Here is a 19,709-nt window from a genome sequence, read left to right as displayed (position 1 = left end):
AGCCAAAATATGGGAAAACGCGCAGCTCCGATAAAAAATGAAAATCAGACACTCCTTGTAACCCCTGCCTCCTCCTCTGCAACAGGTAATGCTGCTGTTCCTCAAGTCTCTTATTCTACTTGCTGCTGCACAACACCTGAATTGACATAAACAAGGCAGCATGCGAGCCTGACAGAATGCCTGGAATCATACACTACTTTCACGTGTTACTCGGGTATCCGCAGGCAACCTCTTGAAGTAATAAACGTAGAATTACTGACAATATGTTAAGTAAAAGGACACATGAGTAATTAATGTGGCATTTCATTGTGACAGTGTTTCACTTTGCAGGATCTTTGTCAAGCCATTACAACCAATACCCTGTGTCCTTGCAGTGTTTGTAACGGCTTGACAAAACTGGGGAGTGAAACATTGCCATAATAAAATGTTACATTAGTTGCAACAACCTCCAGTAGAAGTTCATATATCCTGTTAGATGGTCACTGATGTCTCGCCAGAGGGTCACATGACATATCCTAAGATGATCCATTTTACACACGGTTGATAAGTAAGACACATGCAACAGTTTGATATCGTTATTCCGAAACATTTTGCCTACACAATGTGCTTCTCAGGTGAATACAGAAACAGCAGCAGAAGCAGTGTAGATGTAAAGATGATGTCATCAGTCCACCCCTCCTTAGTTTAGTTTAATATCTTTATTATACACCCGTACCCATCCTGTGGGTTGTAGTCAAAAAAATTACAGAGGTACATAATGAGTCCAGGGACTGGGCAGCAAAGTTTTGGTAGCTGAACAAGTTGCAAAGGTAATGAACCATCTACATGTCTATATTTGGTCACAACTGTAAATTGTTATTAATGCAGCTGGAACTGACGGGATCATGACTGAAATGTTAAAAGCAGGGGGGATATAGTGTTGTAGTAGTAGGTATTTTTGTTTAATAAATGTATGAAAGGGGAAGGTACCTAGGGATTGGTGGAGAGCATGTATAATCCCTTTATATAAAGGGAAGGGGGACAAAAGAGATTGTAAAATTTATAGAGGAATTAGCTTACTGGAAAAGTGTACGGGAGGGTTATTATTGAAAGAATTAGAGGTAAGACAGAATGTAGGATTGCGGATGAGCAAGGAAGTTTCAGAGTGGGTAGGGGATGTGTAGATTAAGTGTTTACATTGAAGCATATATGTGAACAGTATTTAGATAAAGGTAGGGAAGTTTTTATTGCATTTATGGATTTAGAAAAGGCATATGATAAGAGTGGATAGGGGAGCAATGTGGCAGATGTTACAAGTATATAGAATAGGTAGTAAGTTACTAAATGCTGTAAAGGAAGGACTCTTGATCTAGGGAATTGGATCTGTGCTCCAGTTCCCTGAATTGAACCTGAATACCTTCCATCCCCCCACATGCGCTGTATAACCCTACGGTTTAGCGCTTCCCTGTGATTATAATAATAATAATGTAAAGAGTTTTTATGAGGATAGTGAGGCTCAGGTTAGGGTGTGTAGAAGAGAGGGAGACTACTTCCCGGTAAAAGTAGGTCATAGACAGGGCTGTGTAATGTCACCATGGTTGTTTAATATATTTATAGATGGGGTTGTAAAGGAAGTTAATGCTAGGGTGTTCGGGAGAGGGGTGGGATTAAATTATGGGGAATCAAATACAAAATGGGAATTGACACAGTTACTTTTTGCTGATGATACTGTGCTTATGGGAGAGTTTAAAGAAAAATTGCAAAGGTTAGTGGATGAGTTTGGGAGAGTGTGTAAAGGCAGAAAGTTGAAAGTGAACATAGAAAAGAGTAAGGTGATGAGGGTATCAAATGATTTAGATAAAGAAAAATTAGATATCATATTGGAAAGGAGGAATATGGAAGAAGTAAACATTTTCAGATATTTGGGAGTTGACGTGTCAGCGGATGGATTTATGAAGGATGAGGTTAATTATAGAATTGATGAAGGAAAAAAGGTGAGTGGTGCATTGAAGTATATGTGGAGAAAAAGAATGTTATCTATGGAGACAAAGAAGGGAATGTATGAAAGTATAGTGGTACCAACACTTGTATGGGTGTGAAGCTTGGGTTATAAATGCAGCAGCGAGGAGATGGGTGGAGGCAGTGGAGTTGTCCTCTCTAAGGGCAATGTGTGGTGTAAATATTATGCAGAAAATTCGGAGTGTGGAAATCAGGAGGGGTGGAGTTAATAAAAGTATTAGTCAGAGGGCAGAAGAGGGGTTGTTGAGGTGGTTTGGTCATTTAGAGAGAATGGATCAAAGTAGAATGACATGGAAAGCGTATAAATCTTTAGGGGAAGGGAGGCGGGGTAGGGGTCATCCTCGAAAGGGTTTGATTTGTGGGGTGAGGGGCTTGGAATTCCAGCAAGCGTGCGTGAGCATGTTAGATAGGATTGAATGGAGACAAATGGTTTTTGGGACCTGACGAGCTGTTGGAGTGTGAGCAGGGTAATATTTAGTGAAGGGATTCAGGGAAACTGGTTATTTTTATATAGCCGGACTTGAGTTCTGGAAATGGGAAGTACAATGCCTGCACTTTAAAGAAGGGGTTTGGGATATTGGCAGTTTCGAGGGATATGTTATATACATCTTTATATATGCTTCTAAACTGTTGTATTTCTGAGCACCTCTGCAAAAACAGTGATTATGTGTGAATGAGGTGAAAGTGTTGAATGATGAAAGTATTTTCTTTTTGGGGATTTTCTTTTTGGGTCACCCTGCCTTGGTGGGAGATGGCCGACTTGTTAAAAAAAAAAATAATTAGGTCACACACACAAGGTGGTGAGCAAAGTCGGTATTTTTCCAGAATGGTTTATAAGATACCACTGTGGATAAAATACTTTGACATTGTGAGGGAAAAGTGGGTGTTAGTGGGGTTAGGGTTGTTCAGGCAACCAGGAACCATTAGTGAGTTCCGTAGCGCACCCCCCCTCTAGCGGGCTGGGATGAAACTCTAGGTCCTGGTGTCTGATTTGTTTCAATTTCTACCCCTGGTAGTATTGACCTTACCTGGTGTGGGTTGAAGTTTAGAGTCACTTCACCTCCACTCTTCTCCTGATCAGGTATGGTGATCTACCAGGAGTATTACTGTTCGTTGCTTTCTTTTGTTTGCTGGTTACCAGTAATGATTTTGGCATTTACCACTCTTTTTCATTCTTAAATGTTATTTTATCATAACCATTGGTAACCAGTTTATTTTTTCTTATTACCAGCTCTGTTCCTGGCATGGTCATCCAGGATAGACGCCAGATAAAGGAGCAAGACACTTGTTAATTGGACTTATTAACATTATTCGACTACTACCAACCCTTATTTATTCTACTTGTGGTGCTCCAACCAAGTGGTAGAGGAGATTCCAAAACATCGGACTGTTACCATCCGCCCAGGATTACCTACATCATCTTTAACAGAGATCTGTCCAAGGCGTTACCTACTCCTGCCCAACTACAGCACCAGAACCAAAGGCCATTTTTATTACATTTAAATTTTAAGTAAAATCCTCAAAAGTCATTATTCTTATTTTTCCTAGTCGTTTCTTTATTTTTCCATTAGTTTTTTGTTCAGATGGAAGGTGTTACACTGACAGACATATGTTGAACATTTCTGAGTGAGTTGTCTCTGAATTCATTAATTTTATCGCATTCCAGTACATAATGATACAAGGTGCGACAATAGCCCATCAGGCAAAGTTTACATTTCGTTTGGTCTATATCTGGTGGCAGTGATTTAACCTCCCAAAAATACCTGTAAGCCAGCCATCACCTTCAGAGGCAATTTTGAGGTGATCAGTCCCTGCCTTTTCTGTCATCTTCAAGAATTTTTGCTCCTCACCTTTAGCAGTATGTAGTGGTGGCTCATAGCTAAGATTAGTGGTGCTGCTGCTTCAGAAAATTTTAAGCCATTGTTTTAATATTGTGTAAAATGAAAAAAAGCATATAAAAGGTGTTGAACAGCCTCTTTTCTTAACTGCAACTTTCTCGTGGAGAAACAACTGTGAAAACTTAAGCTGTTGAGGTTCACTTACAGTCGCAGAACTTATTTCTTGAGGGATGCAAGGAGGCCATGATTAAATTATTTAAATTTTCTGTAAAATAAAAGAACTGAAAAAAACTATGAATTAAATAAAATAGCTGGAAGCATGATAATCATCTAACTCTGCAATTTATCACATTCAAGAATATGGTATATGGTTTTTAAGCACAACACACATTGCTGAGTCAAAAAGAAACACTACCTTACACTTGCACAACAGGGTCTGCACTGCATCAGCGACAGTGCTCTCTACCTAGCGTGCAGCGTCTTATCTCAGACATGTGCGTATGCTCACAGCAGCCAAACCGAGTCGCTGGATCTGTGAAGCTCACAGTTCCATACAAGGATTTTTGTAATTTTTTCATGTACTAGGGGATGGCTACTGACATTAAGATTAAGGATTATATAATGTACAAGAGTATAAAGAAAGAATTAAAGGAAAAAAAAAGACTCATTATATTGAATGTTATTGATAATGTCGAGTGAAAATAGGGGGTGCTGCAGTTCTGCAGTGCCTATACACGAGCCACCACTGGCAGTATGTAAACTTCCATTCTGATGCTTCAGCTTCACATTGTTCCAGAATATGGAGCATAACTCTTCGAGGATGATAGACTGATAACATCATCCTTATATCTACACAGCTTTTGCTGCCTCTGTATTCAACTGAAGAATTATTATTATTATTATAATCAAGGGGGCAGCGCTAAACCCGTAGGATTATAAAGCGCCCAGGGGAGGGGGGATGTGGAAGGCATTCAGGCTTAATTCGGGGAACTGGAGCACAGATCCAATTCCTTAAATCAAGAGCCCCTCACCAACATCAAGGAACCTTCCATGAGGGGTCAACTGAAGAAGCTTGTGTAGGCAAAACATTTCGAAATAGAGACCTCCCAGTAACTGTTGCACATGTCTTATCAACTTGTTGGTCAGTACAACCAATGGAAATTACATTAAAACAGGGCTGATCGAGATTCTTTTCCCTTTTATTGAGCAGCTGGATTTCACAGAAGGGTGATACATGTATACACTATCCTACCAATGAGGTCAAACCGAGAGGAAGGATTTAAGATATTTAGATTCGATCCAAAAAAGGGGAGATTCCATTTCTCAGAATAAGAGCACCTTTGCCACATCAAGGGATTCGCCTTGAAAGGGTCAGGGGTAACTTGGATTGGAAAATCATGGACTTCTTATCCTGAAAATGTAACTTCAGCAATATTTCAAACTTACTAATGGGTCATTCCATATCAAGTGGACCAGGGGTCCCACCTGACCATCTTCAATTTCGATAAAATTTTACTTGACAGTTGGCATACATGTCATACTAACTTTGGGAAACTTTTAGTTCATGATATGAAATAGTGGAAGCAGGTGAAAGCTTCACCAACCCACAGCACATAATCAGCAATGTTCAGGTTATTGCTGTGGCAGATCTAGAATAGCAAAAGTTGTGTAAGTAGATATGACTGTACAACTTTTGAAGCTGATTTCAAAAATTGCAGACGTAAAACTTGCATGCTTTTACCCTGGTATGAAGCCAAAGTAGGCAAAAAATCTGTCGTGGATAACTTAAACCGTGGAAATTGAATCTGCAGATATGGGAGTTCTACTGTATTTAAAACTCCTATACACACAGTCCACAAAACCAATCTACACATCACATTTATCTATCAAACACATTTTGTTGGTGTAATAATCCACTTCACTGGCAAATATTACATATCACTATCGCTGAAATCATCACTCATATCATCAAAATGGAAGTCCTTATCGTTGAACCTATCCTCGCTGCTTAGATCTTGGCTGTAATAACGAAAAAAATAAATTTCTGCTTCCATTGTTGTAGGGTGGTTCATAGTTAGGAAACTCCAGAGGTGGAAAGCATGGGGTCATTGGCATGTAGGTCAGTATTAGGGATGTTTCAAGTGTCACTTCACCCACATGAGTCTTAAACTCATAGAACTCCATGTCCTCCTCAGAACAGTATTTGGTTTATCCATAGACTCTAGGAGGTATAGTTAATTTTCTTCAAAGTGATTCTTGATGGTGCAACATCATAAAGAAGTGTAATGGTATTTATTAGCTCCCACAATGCCCTATGCACACCAATGGCACAGACCCATTTTCTCTGATGTAGGCCTAACCAGGACTATAATGATCATTTTGGAGGTCCTTGAATTTACGTGTAAATCTACATCTATGACAGTTTCCAACTTGCATAAATGTAAGTGATCAGCAGTATCACATTTAATGAGAGCATTCTTTCAGTACTAGGCAATATTTATACTTTGCTAAATCCTTTGTTATTGAGACAACTGACCTTCTTTAATTCCTTTAAGGACAATAAGACATACAATAAGATGTGTATCTCTTTATAATCTTAAGATACTACATACAATACTTTGAAAGACTGGTAATAAGCTCCTTAACATTGATGCCAACAAGTATACCTGGGCAATGCCATGGGTTGACATAATATATAAATTTCATGTATTCTACAGATATACTTTATAGAGGAAAATAGAATATAGAATACATTTCCCTAGAATGAAAATACAACTTAAAAATTATCTGCTACTGTATATTTAAACTATAAGGTATGGAATTTTATGTATCCTTCTAATCAAAAATACTTCATATCTAAATAGATATATTGGTAAGCTAACATGATATGGCAGGATATAAGACTAGTGATAAAGGTTATATTCCCCATCATTCAAATAAAGCAAATATTAAGGGAATTTTACTCAAGTTTAACATAGGCAGATAAACAGGTACTCCTTCATGCTTAATTACAGATCTGCAAATATATATGTAAATCTAATGGACATCTGAGAGGAATGGCAACTTGCAGTGAAAAAGAACTTGCACATCTTGCTTAGAATAAGAATGCTTTGTCTTGACCTTAACTATAACATCAAAATACTTCATTATAATTACCAGTTTACTCTAGCAATAAAATATTGTCTCTGAATACATTTGTACTCTTCCCTACTACATATATAAATACTATATATAAATATATCTTTAAGTTTAGGACAAACAATTAGGCTCTTTACTTAATTTTCTAAATATATATGAGGTAATAACAATTAGGTAAATAAAAATTAAAGAAAAACATTTACATCTGTCTTACAGAATCTATTATAGTATATTATATCTACAAATAAAGGAATGCTTACATTTCTTTAAACAATATATGCAATTTAGCTGATACCTCATCAGGTCACATTAGCTGATTCAAAATTAAAAAGTCTATGAAGGCAATAACTATGATATAAATTATTTTTTTTTATTTTTTAATTCCATGTAGTACATAAATGATCACATCAAGTTGATGAATAAGATACACATGCAAGATTTTGGGATCCTTGTTGGCAAAATGTTCTGCTTGTATAGCAGGCTTCATCAGTTGAATACAAAGGTGATTATAATCACAGAGACAGAAGAAGTGTAGTAGTGGTTTGAGGTGATCGGTTCCTCACTTCTGTAGTTGACTGGTGAAGCCTCCCTTCAGGCAGAATGTTTCATCAATAAAGATACCTAGATGCTGCATGTGTGTCTTATCCATCAACTTGTTAGTACGATATTGTACAGTGGTACCTCGAGTTACAAACTTAATTCGTTCCAGAAGGCTGTTCAAGTGCCGATACTGAACGAATTTGTTCCCCTAAGGCAGTGGTTCCCAAACTGGGGGTAAATTACCCCCTGGGGGTAATTTAACCATTTTTGGGGGGTAATGGAGGGGTGACAGAAAAAAAGTTATGAATTCTGAAAATCAAAAAAACAATGCGGTACCCGGTATGAGGATTATTGTTAACTTTGTCTTAGTATATAAAGTTGTAAAGTAAACCTATTATAAGTATTAAAGTTAAACCAAATAGCAATAAACATCAAAAACTAATATACAGTATTAGAAAAGAAGAAATATATAGCTAAGTGTGTGGAAACCCAAAAGTATTTTGACAAGTATGCTTCAGGACAAAAGTCACTCAGTAGCCCAGATCGACCTGTCCAGTATGCGTCACTCACTTCCTGAGGCTGCCTCTATTTCACACTGTCAGTTTATCTGTGAGCATCAGCCGAGGTAGACTTAAGCTGGTATGTATGTGTACTGCCCTGTGCAGTATATAGTTAGTATTTACCCACTGTTACTGTGAATTTGTAGCTATTATTAATTTTATATATAATGTATGTGTGGTTCTTACGTTTTCAATGGTTTTGCTAGGATTAGCAGAGTATGCGAGGCTGTATACGTTCACGTTTAGCCATATATATCAATAATAACAACATTTTGTGAAAGGGATAACATGCTTTATGTGGCATGTTAAATTGGGTAACAAGCTGAAAAAGTTTGGGAACCACTGCCCTAAGGAATACTGTAAATTAGATTATTTTGTTTCAGACTCCCAAAAATACACTTACAAAAGCACTTACAAAAATACACTTACATAACTGTTCGAGTTGGGAGCTGTTCAAAACTCGAGGCACCACTGTACATCATTCATAATATAATTACAGTATATCAAGTAACAAGTCATTAGACAAAACTCATTAGCAACTTTGGGAAGATGCTCTAGACAGCTAGGTTTAATTATTATTCAGATATCCTCAAACAAAAGCAGCAGATGCCTTTGGGAGAGCATGGCCCCAAGAGTAGTTTCTATCTTTAGGTTAACAAACAGAGGATCGAGCCTCCATCACTCTGTGCTGAATGACCCACAAGAGTTTATCGCTACATATAAAAATAATAATAGTGGATGCTTTTATTATATCATTCACTTTTAGTTTCTTGAAAACTTAGTAATAATGTACATATTAGATATCACATTATATGGTATTTCCCAACACTGTCATGACATAAATACAAACACATACATACAAAGTTCATCAAGATAACTGAGCAATATAACTACTGTTGCTTGCAAAACAACACATGAAAACAGTTGCTGGTAGTCTTTTCTTCTTAGGTAATTATAATCATCACATTACAGAGCTTTTGTACACAAGTTTAATACTAAAAAATAAAAAATTGTCAATGACTATTTTCTTTCCTGATATGCTCTTAATGGATCACGTAAAACTTAAGCCAGTAGTACGTACACTGTTTTGAATATACTGTATCCAAGAATTATCTTCAGAGTAAATTATCTTCATATTAAATGAGATCATAAAGTGTGTTAGTTGTTATAAGGGAAATTCCTGAACAGAATTATAATTAAAATATTAATATTTGTACATCACTTTAAATAATCCTTATTAATAAATGTTACTATTAAAAATGGTGTAATGTGTTACTTAAAACTCAGAATTGTCTTTTTAATCAGATATTACTTTTAATATTGAGTATACATGTATTAGAATGCCACCTTAAATGCCAAGAACAGCATTTTTGTAAATACTGTACTCTATATATATTTATTTCATTGAACAGTGCATTCCAAGTACAGTAGACTGTCGTTTAACACGATTTTGTCTTGCACGATTTTGTTCTAGCATGATTGAAGAATTGCGGCATATTTTTGTTTAACACTTCGTAAAATTAGTTTAACATGGTTGCGTGAGGGGAAAAAAATTTTGAGTGCACAATTGCCCGCTGGGTGGGACGGTCTGTGGGTTATTGGGTTACACCATTGTGTCAACTGGGGAGACCTATCGCCATCCCCCGCCTCCCTAAGCCACCCACACCACCCTCATCATAAAGTGTTTAATGCTGACGAGACAAGTGTTTTTTGGAAAAAAAGCCAACATGAACTTATATCAGTCAGCAAGAGAAAAGTGCACCAGGCTTCAAGACAGCAAAGGATTGCTTCACCTTGCTCCTTTGCAGTAATGCGGCAGGTGATTTCAAGTGTAAGCTCTAAGAATCCTCGTGCTTTGAAAGGTGTAGATAAAAACACCTTACCTAGTAATTTGGAGGTCAAATCAGTCAGCATGGATGACAGAGGAAATATTTATTGACTGGTTTAAGCATCACTTTATTCCTGAATCCAAGTTTTACCTGCATTCAAGGCTCTCTTCATTCTTGATAATTCCCATACTCATCCACAAGCTTTGCTGGATGTGACCCCACATGTAAAAGTTGTATTTTTTCCTCCAAATACAACATCTATAATACAAGCACTGGATTGGGGAGTTAAGTCATTCAGGTGTAACTACACAAAAAAGTTATGAAAAAACTAGTTGCATCAGTTGACTCTTTGACTCCAACCTGGCAGTACCAAGCTTCTGGAATAAATTTAACATTGCAGATGCCATCAGCTATGCTAGAAGTGCATGGAATGAAGTGCCCCAATCAACATTAAATGCAGGCTGGGGAAACTTATGGCCTTCTGTAGTTAATTCTTTCCCTGGTTTTCCCTTGCCTGTGAGTCAGGTTCAGGAAATTGTTCAGCTGGCAAGGAGATTACCAGGTGATGGTTTTGAAGATATGAATGAGGTCTTAAAAGATGATGATGATGAAGACAGGAGTCCAGAGGAAATGTTGGCAGAGCTTGATGCACAGATACAAGGAAGGGAGATAACTGAAGAAGATGAAGGACCTGAAGAAAAACAGTTAACATTGCAGTAGTTATGTGAGCAGTTCCCTGGCAAATCTAGAAGCAGTGTTTTGAAATGGTGTCTAGACCTGCTGATGATGCCTTACTGTCATCTGTATAATGGACTGCAGGGTAAAAGAACCCAGAGATCCATTACAGAATTTATGCACACTCCAATACAACCATTGACTTCAGTACCAGAACCTCTACCATCCACTTCTGCTGACAACCAACAACCATCCACCTCAGCCCAGTAGGGCCACACCATCCATATCTGCTCTCTTCACAAACATCCACAAACACCATTACCCACAATTTAACCCCTTGACTGTCGCAACCCCCAATCCTGAAGTGTCTCCTGGTGTCGCAAAATTTAAAAAAAAAAAATCTTTTCTTATGAAATGATAGAGAATCTTTTCCCGATTGTAATGACACCAAAAACACGAAATTTGATGGAAAACTGACGGAATTACGCTCTCGCAAAGTTAGCGACCTTCGCGATATTTACAAATCGGTGATTTCACCCACTTTGAGCCCTATTTTCGGCTAATTCCATTGTTCCAGTCAACCAAACTCATAGCTATTTCTTTAGAACTCCATTTTTTTCTATCGATTGAGTACAAGAAACTGCCCATTTACCAATTTCAACTACCCAATAATGTGGTCAGAAATTTGCAATTTGGCCAATTTCACGAAAATTAAAAATTATGACAATTTCAAAATAAGGTCCAGAATGAACAATGCAGACATTCCCGGCTCTAAAATAACATTTTCTTTGTTTATCAGTCACGTCTCCAAGCCCCTCTGATATTACTCTTACTTTCTATTTTGAATTTTTACTCAAAAAATAGAAGATTTACTGTTATGCAGACTACTGCAATACTGTAATAATTGTATAAATAACATCAACCCATTCATGACTGCATATTAGAATGGCTAGTTGGACATTTATTGGACAATGACATCATTTGTCTACTTTTAAACATCGACAAAAATCAAACATTTCCCCTACTTTGAGCTCCATTTCCAGGTTCTTTTTATAGTAAAATCAATCAAAATCACCTCTATTTCTATAATACGTTTTCCATTCTATCAAATGAGACCAAGAAAACGAGAATACAACCATAAATACTATACAAAAATAGACCACAAAGTCGGCATTCTATTTCTATAATATGTTTTCCATTCTATCAAATGAGACCAAGAAAATGAGAATACAACCATAAATACTATACAAAAATGGACCACAAAGTAGGCATTTTAATAATAAAAAAAAAAAAGGTCAGTTTTTTTTTTCTCACTATGCACTGCATGCTCCAGGATTTTTTTTATATGGTGCACACTGACCACACAGACCCATTCTGGGTCTGTGTGAAGACACCAGGGTCTGCTAGTAATTCTCCTTATAGCATGTATATGAAGAGAGGTTATTGTAAAGTCTTGGTCCCTTTACATTGAGTAACTTTTTACTGTGCTCACTGCACCTCTGATTTTCATTTGAGGTATTTTTGCACTGACAAGCCCTTGCTTTTGAAGGAAGTAATTTTGGTGTGCAAATTTGAAACCAATTCTTCTAGAGTTTTTCAGGTGTAATTCTTTTCCAGGCTTACCTATCTGGATTACAGTGGACCCCCGCATACCGTCGCCATCACATAACGTACAATCCGCATACCGCTCAAAAACCCGCTCACCGCTCTTCGTCCGAGACGCGTCCAATGTGCGCCCTTAGCCAGCCTCACACGTGCCGCTGGTGGCATTGTTTACCAGCCTGCCTCCGCGGTAACATCCAAGCATACAATCGGAACATTTCGTATTATTACAGTGTTTTTGGTGATTTTATCTGCCAAATAAGTGACCATGGGCCCCAAGAAAGCTTCTAGTGCCAACCCTACAGCAATAAGGGTGAGAATTACAATAGAGATGAAGAAAGAGATCATTGATAAGTGTGAAAGTGGAGTGCGTGTCGCCGACCTGCCCAGGTTGTACAAGAAACCCAAATCAACCATCGCTACTATTGTGGGCAACAGAAAGGCAATCAAGGAAGCTGTTCTTGCCAAAGGTTTAACTGTGTTTTCAAAACAGAGATCACAAGTGATGGAAGATGTTGAGAGACTCTTATTGGTGTGGATAAATGAAAAACAGCTAGCAGGAGATAGCGTTTCTCAAGCGATCATAAGCGAAAAGGCTAGGAAGTTGCATGAGGATTTAATTAAAAAAATGCCTGCAACTAGTGATGATGTGAGTGAATTTAAGGCCAGCAAAGGTTGGTTTGAGAGATTTAAGAAGCGTAGTGGCATACATAGTGTGATAAGGCATGGTGAGGCTGCCAGTTCGGACCACAAAGCAGCTGAAAAATATGTGCAGGAATTCAAGGAGTACATAAACAGTGAAGGACTGAAACCTGAACAAGTGTTTAATTGTGATGAAACAGGCCTGTTTTGGAAGAAAATGCCAAGCAGGACCTACATTACTGAGGAGGAAAAGGCACTCCCAGGACATAAGCCTATGAAAGACAGGCTTACTTTGTTGATGTGTTCCAATGCTACTGGTGATTGCAAAGTGAAGCCTTTATTAGTGTATCACTCTGAAACTCCCAGACCGTTCAGGCAAAAGAATGTCCTCAAGGAGAATTTGTGTGTGCTGTGGAGGGCAAACAGTAAGGCATGGGTCACTAGGGACTTTTTCTATGACTGGTTACACCATGCATTTGCCCCCAATGTGAAAGATTACCTAACTGAAAAGAAATTAGAACTTAAGTGCCTCCTGGTGTTAGACAATGCCCCTGGTCATCCTACAGACGTGGCAGAGCGACTTTATGGGGACATGAAATTCATTAAGGTGAAGTTTTTGCCTCCTAATACCACTCCTCTCCTGCAGCCCATGGACCAGCAGGTTATTGCAAACTTCAAAAAACTGTACACAAAAGCTCTGTTTGAAAGGTGCTTTGTAGTGACCTCAGAAACTCAACTGACTCTAAGAGAGTTTTGGAGAGAGCACTTTAATATCCTCAATTGTGTAAACCTTATAGGTAAGGCTTGGGAGGGAGTGACTAAGAAGACCTTGAACTCTGCTTGGAAGAAACTGTGGCCAGAATATGTAGACAAAAGGGATTTTGAAGGGTTTGAGGCTAACCCTGAGAGGATTCCAGTTGAGGAATCCATTGTGGCATTGGGAAAGTCCTTGGGGTTGGAGGTTAGTGGGGAGGATGTGGAAGAGTTGGTGGAGGAGGACAATGAAGAACTAACCACTGATGAGCTGATAGATCAACTTCAACAGCAAGAGGCCAGACCTGAGGAAACTGGTTCAGAGGAGGGGAGAGAGAAATTGAAGAAGTTGCCTACTACAAAGATTAAGGAAATCTGTGCAAAGTGGCTTGAAGTGCAAACCTTCATGGATGAAAATCACCCTCACACAGCTATTGCAAGCCGTGTTGGCAACCTGTACACTGACAATGTTGTGAAACACTTTAGGGAAGTCATAAAGGAACAAGAGGTACAGGCCACTATGGACAGATATGTTGTGTGAAAGAAGTCCAGTGACTCTGAAGCTGGTCCTAGTGGCATTAAAAGAAGAAGGGAAGTAACCCCAGAAAAGGACTCGACACCTCAAGTCTTAATGGAAGGGGATTCCCCTTCTAAACACTAACACTCTCTCTCCCCTCCTCCCATCCCATCAATCATCACCAGATCTTCAATAAAAGTAAGTGTCATGTAATTGTGCATGCCTTTTTCAGTTTGTGTGTATTAAAATTAACATTTCATGTGGTAAAATTTTTTTCTTTCATACTTTTGGGTGTCTTGCACGGATTAATTTGATTTCCATTATTTCTAATGGGGAAAATTCATTCGCATACCGATCATTTCGCATAACAAAGAGCCCTCTTGCACGGATTAAAGTCGCTATGCGGGGGTCCACTGTATATTTCAGGAAAATATACTGTACAGCCTCTCCTCACTTAGCGACGTACTCGTTTATCGACTACTCAGACTTACGACAGGCACTCTGACCAATATGCATACCTAAATAATGTATATTAGAGCTGAGTTCCTCTATTCTGTTTATTACAATATACGATACACTACTGTATAAACATTTAAAAATATACAGCCTCTCCTCACTTAATGACAGAATTCCAGTCCTAAGACCTTGTTGGTAAATGAATTTGTCGTTAAGTGAGGAACGTACTATAATGGTAGTGGGTTTGTGTCAACTATCTCTGATATTGTTTTAATGTTACCTTTGCACCATATATAACATTTCTGGTATATTTTTAAATGTTTATACAGCAGTATACTGTAATAAACAAAATAAGAGGAAATCAGCTCTAATATATCATACTGGTCAGAGAGCCCATCATAAGTCCGAGTCGTCAGTAAACGAGCACATTGCAAGTGAGGAGAGGCTGTACTAAAAATGTTATAAATGGTGCAAAGGTGACACTAAAACAATATCAAAGATGGCTGACACAAATCCACTACCATTATAGTATGCTCCTCACTTAACGACGAATTCATTTACCAACGTGGTCTTAGGAACGGAACTCAGTCGTTAAGTATATAAACTTCTTCCTGTATTTTACACTGGAAATTTGTTTATATTTTAAATAAGATAAATAAATAAAAGAATTTATTGTTTCTAACATAACCTGCAGTTGATAATGGTAGTGTAATATTTAATACAATGGAACTTTTCAAAATAATGAGCAGAAAAGCAAATTATTATTACTCTCACAGCTGCTGGTAAGTTTCATATCATATGTGCCACTATGTTCCTTATCACAGATGCCACTACATTTCCTACCATAGATTTCATAACATTTCCTATCTCTAAATTAGAGCAGACTACAGATCCTGTCCAACAGTCATAACTGAAAAGCACCAGTGTTAACTAGAACAAGATTAATTGCAGTTTTCATCATGGTGCATCTTAAGTTCCTGTTTGGCTAACAGTAAACCCTCTTGTAAAACAAGAAATATGTTCTGAAAATTGGCACTTCACAAAAAACAGCTTTATGTGAAGTGAAGAACATATGGGAAAGATATATTATATACAAATTAATACAGTTTATCTTACCTTACATTCTAGTTGTCACTGCTTGTTATTATGGGTGTGTGTGTGTAGAGGGTTGATGTTCCTACCTGGTTTAGGGGAATGGCTATGGTTCTTGTGTTGAAGTGAATGTAGTCGTCAGTAGCTGATGGTTGTGCTGGAGTGCTCAAGTATTTTGTAATGCATCTCTGGTCCATTTTTACCCTGCAGTATGTTACACAGCTGATGGTAAGGCATTATTGCTTGCTCCAAAATCCTCTTCAGACCAATGCTTATTTACTTGCCAGGATCCTTCACAGTGAAAAATTCTGTAACTTTACCAGTAACATGGAAGTACTCACTTAACACCTGCAGTGTCTACAGTAGTTCATCATCATCACCCTCTTCTCTTATCTGACCCTCTTCTAACTGGGAATTAAGCTCCTTTAGCATTTCTTCTACAGTTGGTTTTTTGTTATCCTCTTCTAACACTATTTATGTCTTGTTCATGCATATCTTCAGACCCCTGCAATGTTAATTTTATGCCAGAACTTTGGCACACCAGTCATGAACCTGTCATCCATTGCTATAATGAGTTTTTCAGTTATTCTGCATGTGCAGTGCTATTTAAATACCTCAAGAACTCCTTGAGCCAATGGCTGTATCGAAGATGTCTTAAAGGGCAGTAAAGACACAACCTTCATATTTGAGTCCACAGACTACAAGATTTGAGGATGAGTATGGCTATTGTCCAGAGTGAGGAGAACCATGAATCCAAGGTTCTTTATGCCCAGGTGCATATTAATTGCAAGAATAAATAATGCTTGAGCCAATCAACAAACAGGGCCTCAGTCATCCATGCTACCTTATTTAACTGCCAAATAATCAACAAACAGATTGTCTCAAGGTTAAAAAGCAAGAATAGTATAATTAGATTGGATGGAGAGAGGGGGTAAAAGAGATTTTGTGTGCAAGGAGCTTGGACATACAGCAGGCATGTGTGAGGATGTTAGATAGTGAATGGAGACAAATGGTTTTTGGAACTTGGGAAGATGTTGGAGTGTGAGCAGGGTTATATTTTGTAAAGGGATTCAGGGAAACCGGTTAGCTGGACTCGAGTCTTGGAGGTGTAAAATACAATGCCTGCACTTTAAAGGAGGGGTTTGGGATATTTGCTGTTTGGAGTGACATCTGAACTTTCATATTTGAGCATCTCTGCAAAGACAGTGATTATGTGTGAATGATGGTGAAAGTGTTTCTTTCTATTTTGGGTCACCCTGCCTCAGTGGGAGACAGCCAACATATTAAAAAAAAAATGTAAGTATGGCAACAAATTCATCTAGCTGTCCATAACTTGCAACACATGTGTTCTCTCTTATTTATTAAAAAATGGTCTGTGGTGCAGAAACAGAAATGTGTCCCCTGCACGAGTTCAGGGGACACATTTCTGAAAACATTTACCTAAAGTCAAGGCAAAAGCAAGTGTATCTGCAGAATACTGAGGTGACAAAGAGATGTAACTGTTTGTCTGTAGAGGAACTGGAAATAGGATCACTGAAAGAAGTGTGGTCTGTATAGTGCCCAATTCACAGACACAAACTGCCACAGAGATTGGCAAGGGTAAGAAGGGAAAGGAGCCATGAAAGTACAAGTACAGTAATAAGGAAGTACAGGTACAGTAATAAGGAAGGAAGGCCTGCAAAGAGGGGGTAGATGTGTAATTTTGCAAACATGTAACTGTCCACTTTAATTCTAACACTAATGAGGAGCAGCAGCAGATAGAGATATCTATATGTACACTAAAGGGCACAGGTTTGTGGATGTAGATGTGTAGGAACACCTTTGTTTAAGATATGGAGTGGGAGATGGGTGAGAATAGAATAACTGGTCTCTGTGAGAGTCACAGTATAATCCTTCTCAAGGTAAATGATGAGTTAAAATTACCTAAGAAAAGGGAGGGAAGTAAAAATAAAATCAAAGACTGCATATTAGTTAAAGGCAAGAGATGTGAAGGAGAGGTAGAGAGAGCACAGTGTAACATTTGTCCCAACAGATACAGGCTGCAGTATTGTGGAGTATGAATGGAAATTTGAGAATGCTGGAACATGAAATGTTATTCCATTGTAAGATTTGTCAGAAATGGGGGGAAGGGGCCAACGTTGTAAAAGAAAATAAACAGAGACAGGAAATCCAAATAATTTACTTATTTTAGGTCCTTGAAGACACCTGTATAGGAGAAAACTGGGAAACCAATATTTGGACTTTTTCTTGATTCTCTCCCCACCTGTATCTTCTTGTAAAAGTGACATTATTTCTTACTAACAAAACTGGGAAACCAATATTTGGACTTTTTCTTGATTCTCTCCCCACCTGTATCTTGTAAAAGTGACATTATTTCTTACTAACAATATAGCAGTAGAGGTAAGCAAGGGATGGTTACAGATTAGAGTGGTCAGTAAAGTTGATGTGAAATGCTAAAGTCATAGTAGGGATAAGAAATTTGTGTGTGGTGAGGTTTTGTGTCATGAATAGCATGCATATTAGTTGTAAGTGTACACGATGACAAAAAAAAAATGAAGAATGGAATCATAAGACTCGAATGCTTTTGTTAGTGTAGTATTGTAACTGATCATGTAGTATGTTTGTGCACTTAGTTTACTATGGCTTTGAAAGTAGTGTAATGTGTTGGATGGGCAAGGAAATTGGGGCAGAGAGTGTACAGACATTGGCAGTCATCAAGAAGAGAGGTTATAAAAGGGTGACTGACTCAAGCTGTTGAAGAATATTTAAAATTGAGACTGAATTATTTACTTCTAGGAAGGCCTGCAAAAAGAGAAAGGATGTGTAATTCTGCAACAGATACAGCAGACTGTAGTCTGTGAAGGAATGGTAATCATTGTCTCAAGGTGATAGGTTTAGGTGTAAATCTCAAAGGGACAACTAGGAGGACAATAAAGAGGTGAAACATTAACTTTGAGAACTGTATAAAAGGTGGATACATAAGCAAGAGTAAAGGAGGGCATTACCAGGCATTAGGAGAGTTGCGTGACTCTGGAGTAAGAGATGCTAGATATTCTTACCTGTCAGTGGGTTAGGTAATGGCCTGGTTATATGACAAATTCTTTCCTTTCAAACACTGAATGTCACTGTCTCAAAAGAAAATGGGCACTGGTGAGTACATGAGGATGTGCTTCTCCTTCTTTGCAGTTAAGGCAGGAAGAGAGGGTAGTCACAATTTAGATTATTGGGCTTTGTTTCACCACAAATTGAACATTATTCCTGTGTCCTGCAATATAACACTAATATTTATGTCAATGTTGTGGTGTTTTAGTTGCTTCACTAGGAAGCACTGACCAGTTATGCATAATGACGGGGTAAATTCATGGCCATTAAACATTAGTTTAGTTATATTAGTTGGGTATCATCTCCATCTGTGAGCAAGGTGGACGTAAGTTTCAACCCTGGTCATTGGCAGGGTGCATCATTACCTCTAATGATGCACATCCCACTTTTTTAGAGGGTGAAAATAGATGTCTTAGCCAATATAGAACATGAATTATTGTGGAAATGTTGTCATTCAGGCATCTTTCAAGGGTCATTGATTATACTGAAAAAATCTGATCTGCCGTCGTGTCTGGAAGATTTCCGTTACTGGGAGAGGTTTCCAGGTTATGTGTTCTTAGTGTACAGTTAAGGTATACAGTGGTACCTCGAGTTTCGAACAGCTCCCAACTCGAACAGTTATGTAAGTGTATTTTTGGGGGGTCTGAAACGGACTAATCTAATTTACGTTATTCCTTATGGGAACAAATTCATTCGGTATCGGTACTCGAACAGCCTCCTGGAACGAATTAAGTTCGTAACTTGAGGTACCACTGTATGTGATATGTCAATATTGTTGTTTGTCTGTCATTGTCTCTTGACAGATAGGTTTGAGCCACTCTACCCTTTGTGCATGGACAATCTGTGAATCATTGTAGAGTTGTGGCCTTTTCCATAGTCAAGGTAATGTGGGGGTCAGATGTATCAGAAGGAATAGGTAGAATGTTAGTGCAAGATTTAGGTAACAAGTAATTGCCCAAAAGTGATT

The 19,709-nt window shown here is 38.1% G+C and overlaps 2 long non-coding RNA genes across 2 annotated transcripts in view; one reads left to right on the top strand and one right to left on the bottom strand.

Moving 5' to 3' along the window:
- Positions 1 to 6,408: 6,408 nt before the first annotated feature.
- The window catches only part of LOC138853699 (uncharacterized), a 15,735-nt gene continuing 2,434 nt past the window's right edge, over positions 6,409 to 19,709 (bottom strand). The window contains exon 2 of the long non-coding RNA XR_011392863.1: positions 6,409 to 19,709. This exon is cut by the window's right edge and continues 1,774 nt beyond it. This is a non-coding gene — a long non-coding RNA (uncharacterized lncRNA).
- On the top strand, positions 7,585 to 8,813 carry LOC138853698 (uncharacterized). Its single transcript, XR_011392862.1, has 2 exons — positions 7,585 to 7,727; positions 8,427 to 8,813. It is a non-coding gene; the product is annotated as an uncharacterized lncRNA (long non-coding RNA).

The sequence above is a fragment of the Cherax quadricarinatus genome, chromosome 37 (genome assembly GCF_038502225.1).
Source record: "Cherax quadricarinatus isolate ZL_2023a chromosome 37, ASM3850222v1, whole genome shotgun sequence".
Classification (NCBI taxonomy): Eukaryota; Metazoa; Arthropoda; class Malacostraca; order Decapoda; family Parastacidae; genus Cherax; species Cherax quadricarinatus.
This window is presented reverse-complemented; position numbering and strand designations above follow the sequence as displayed.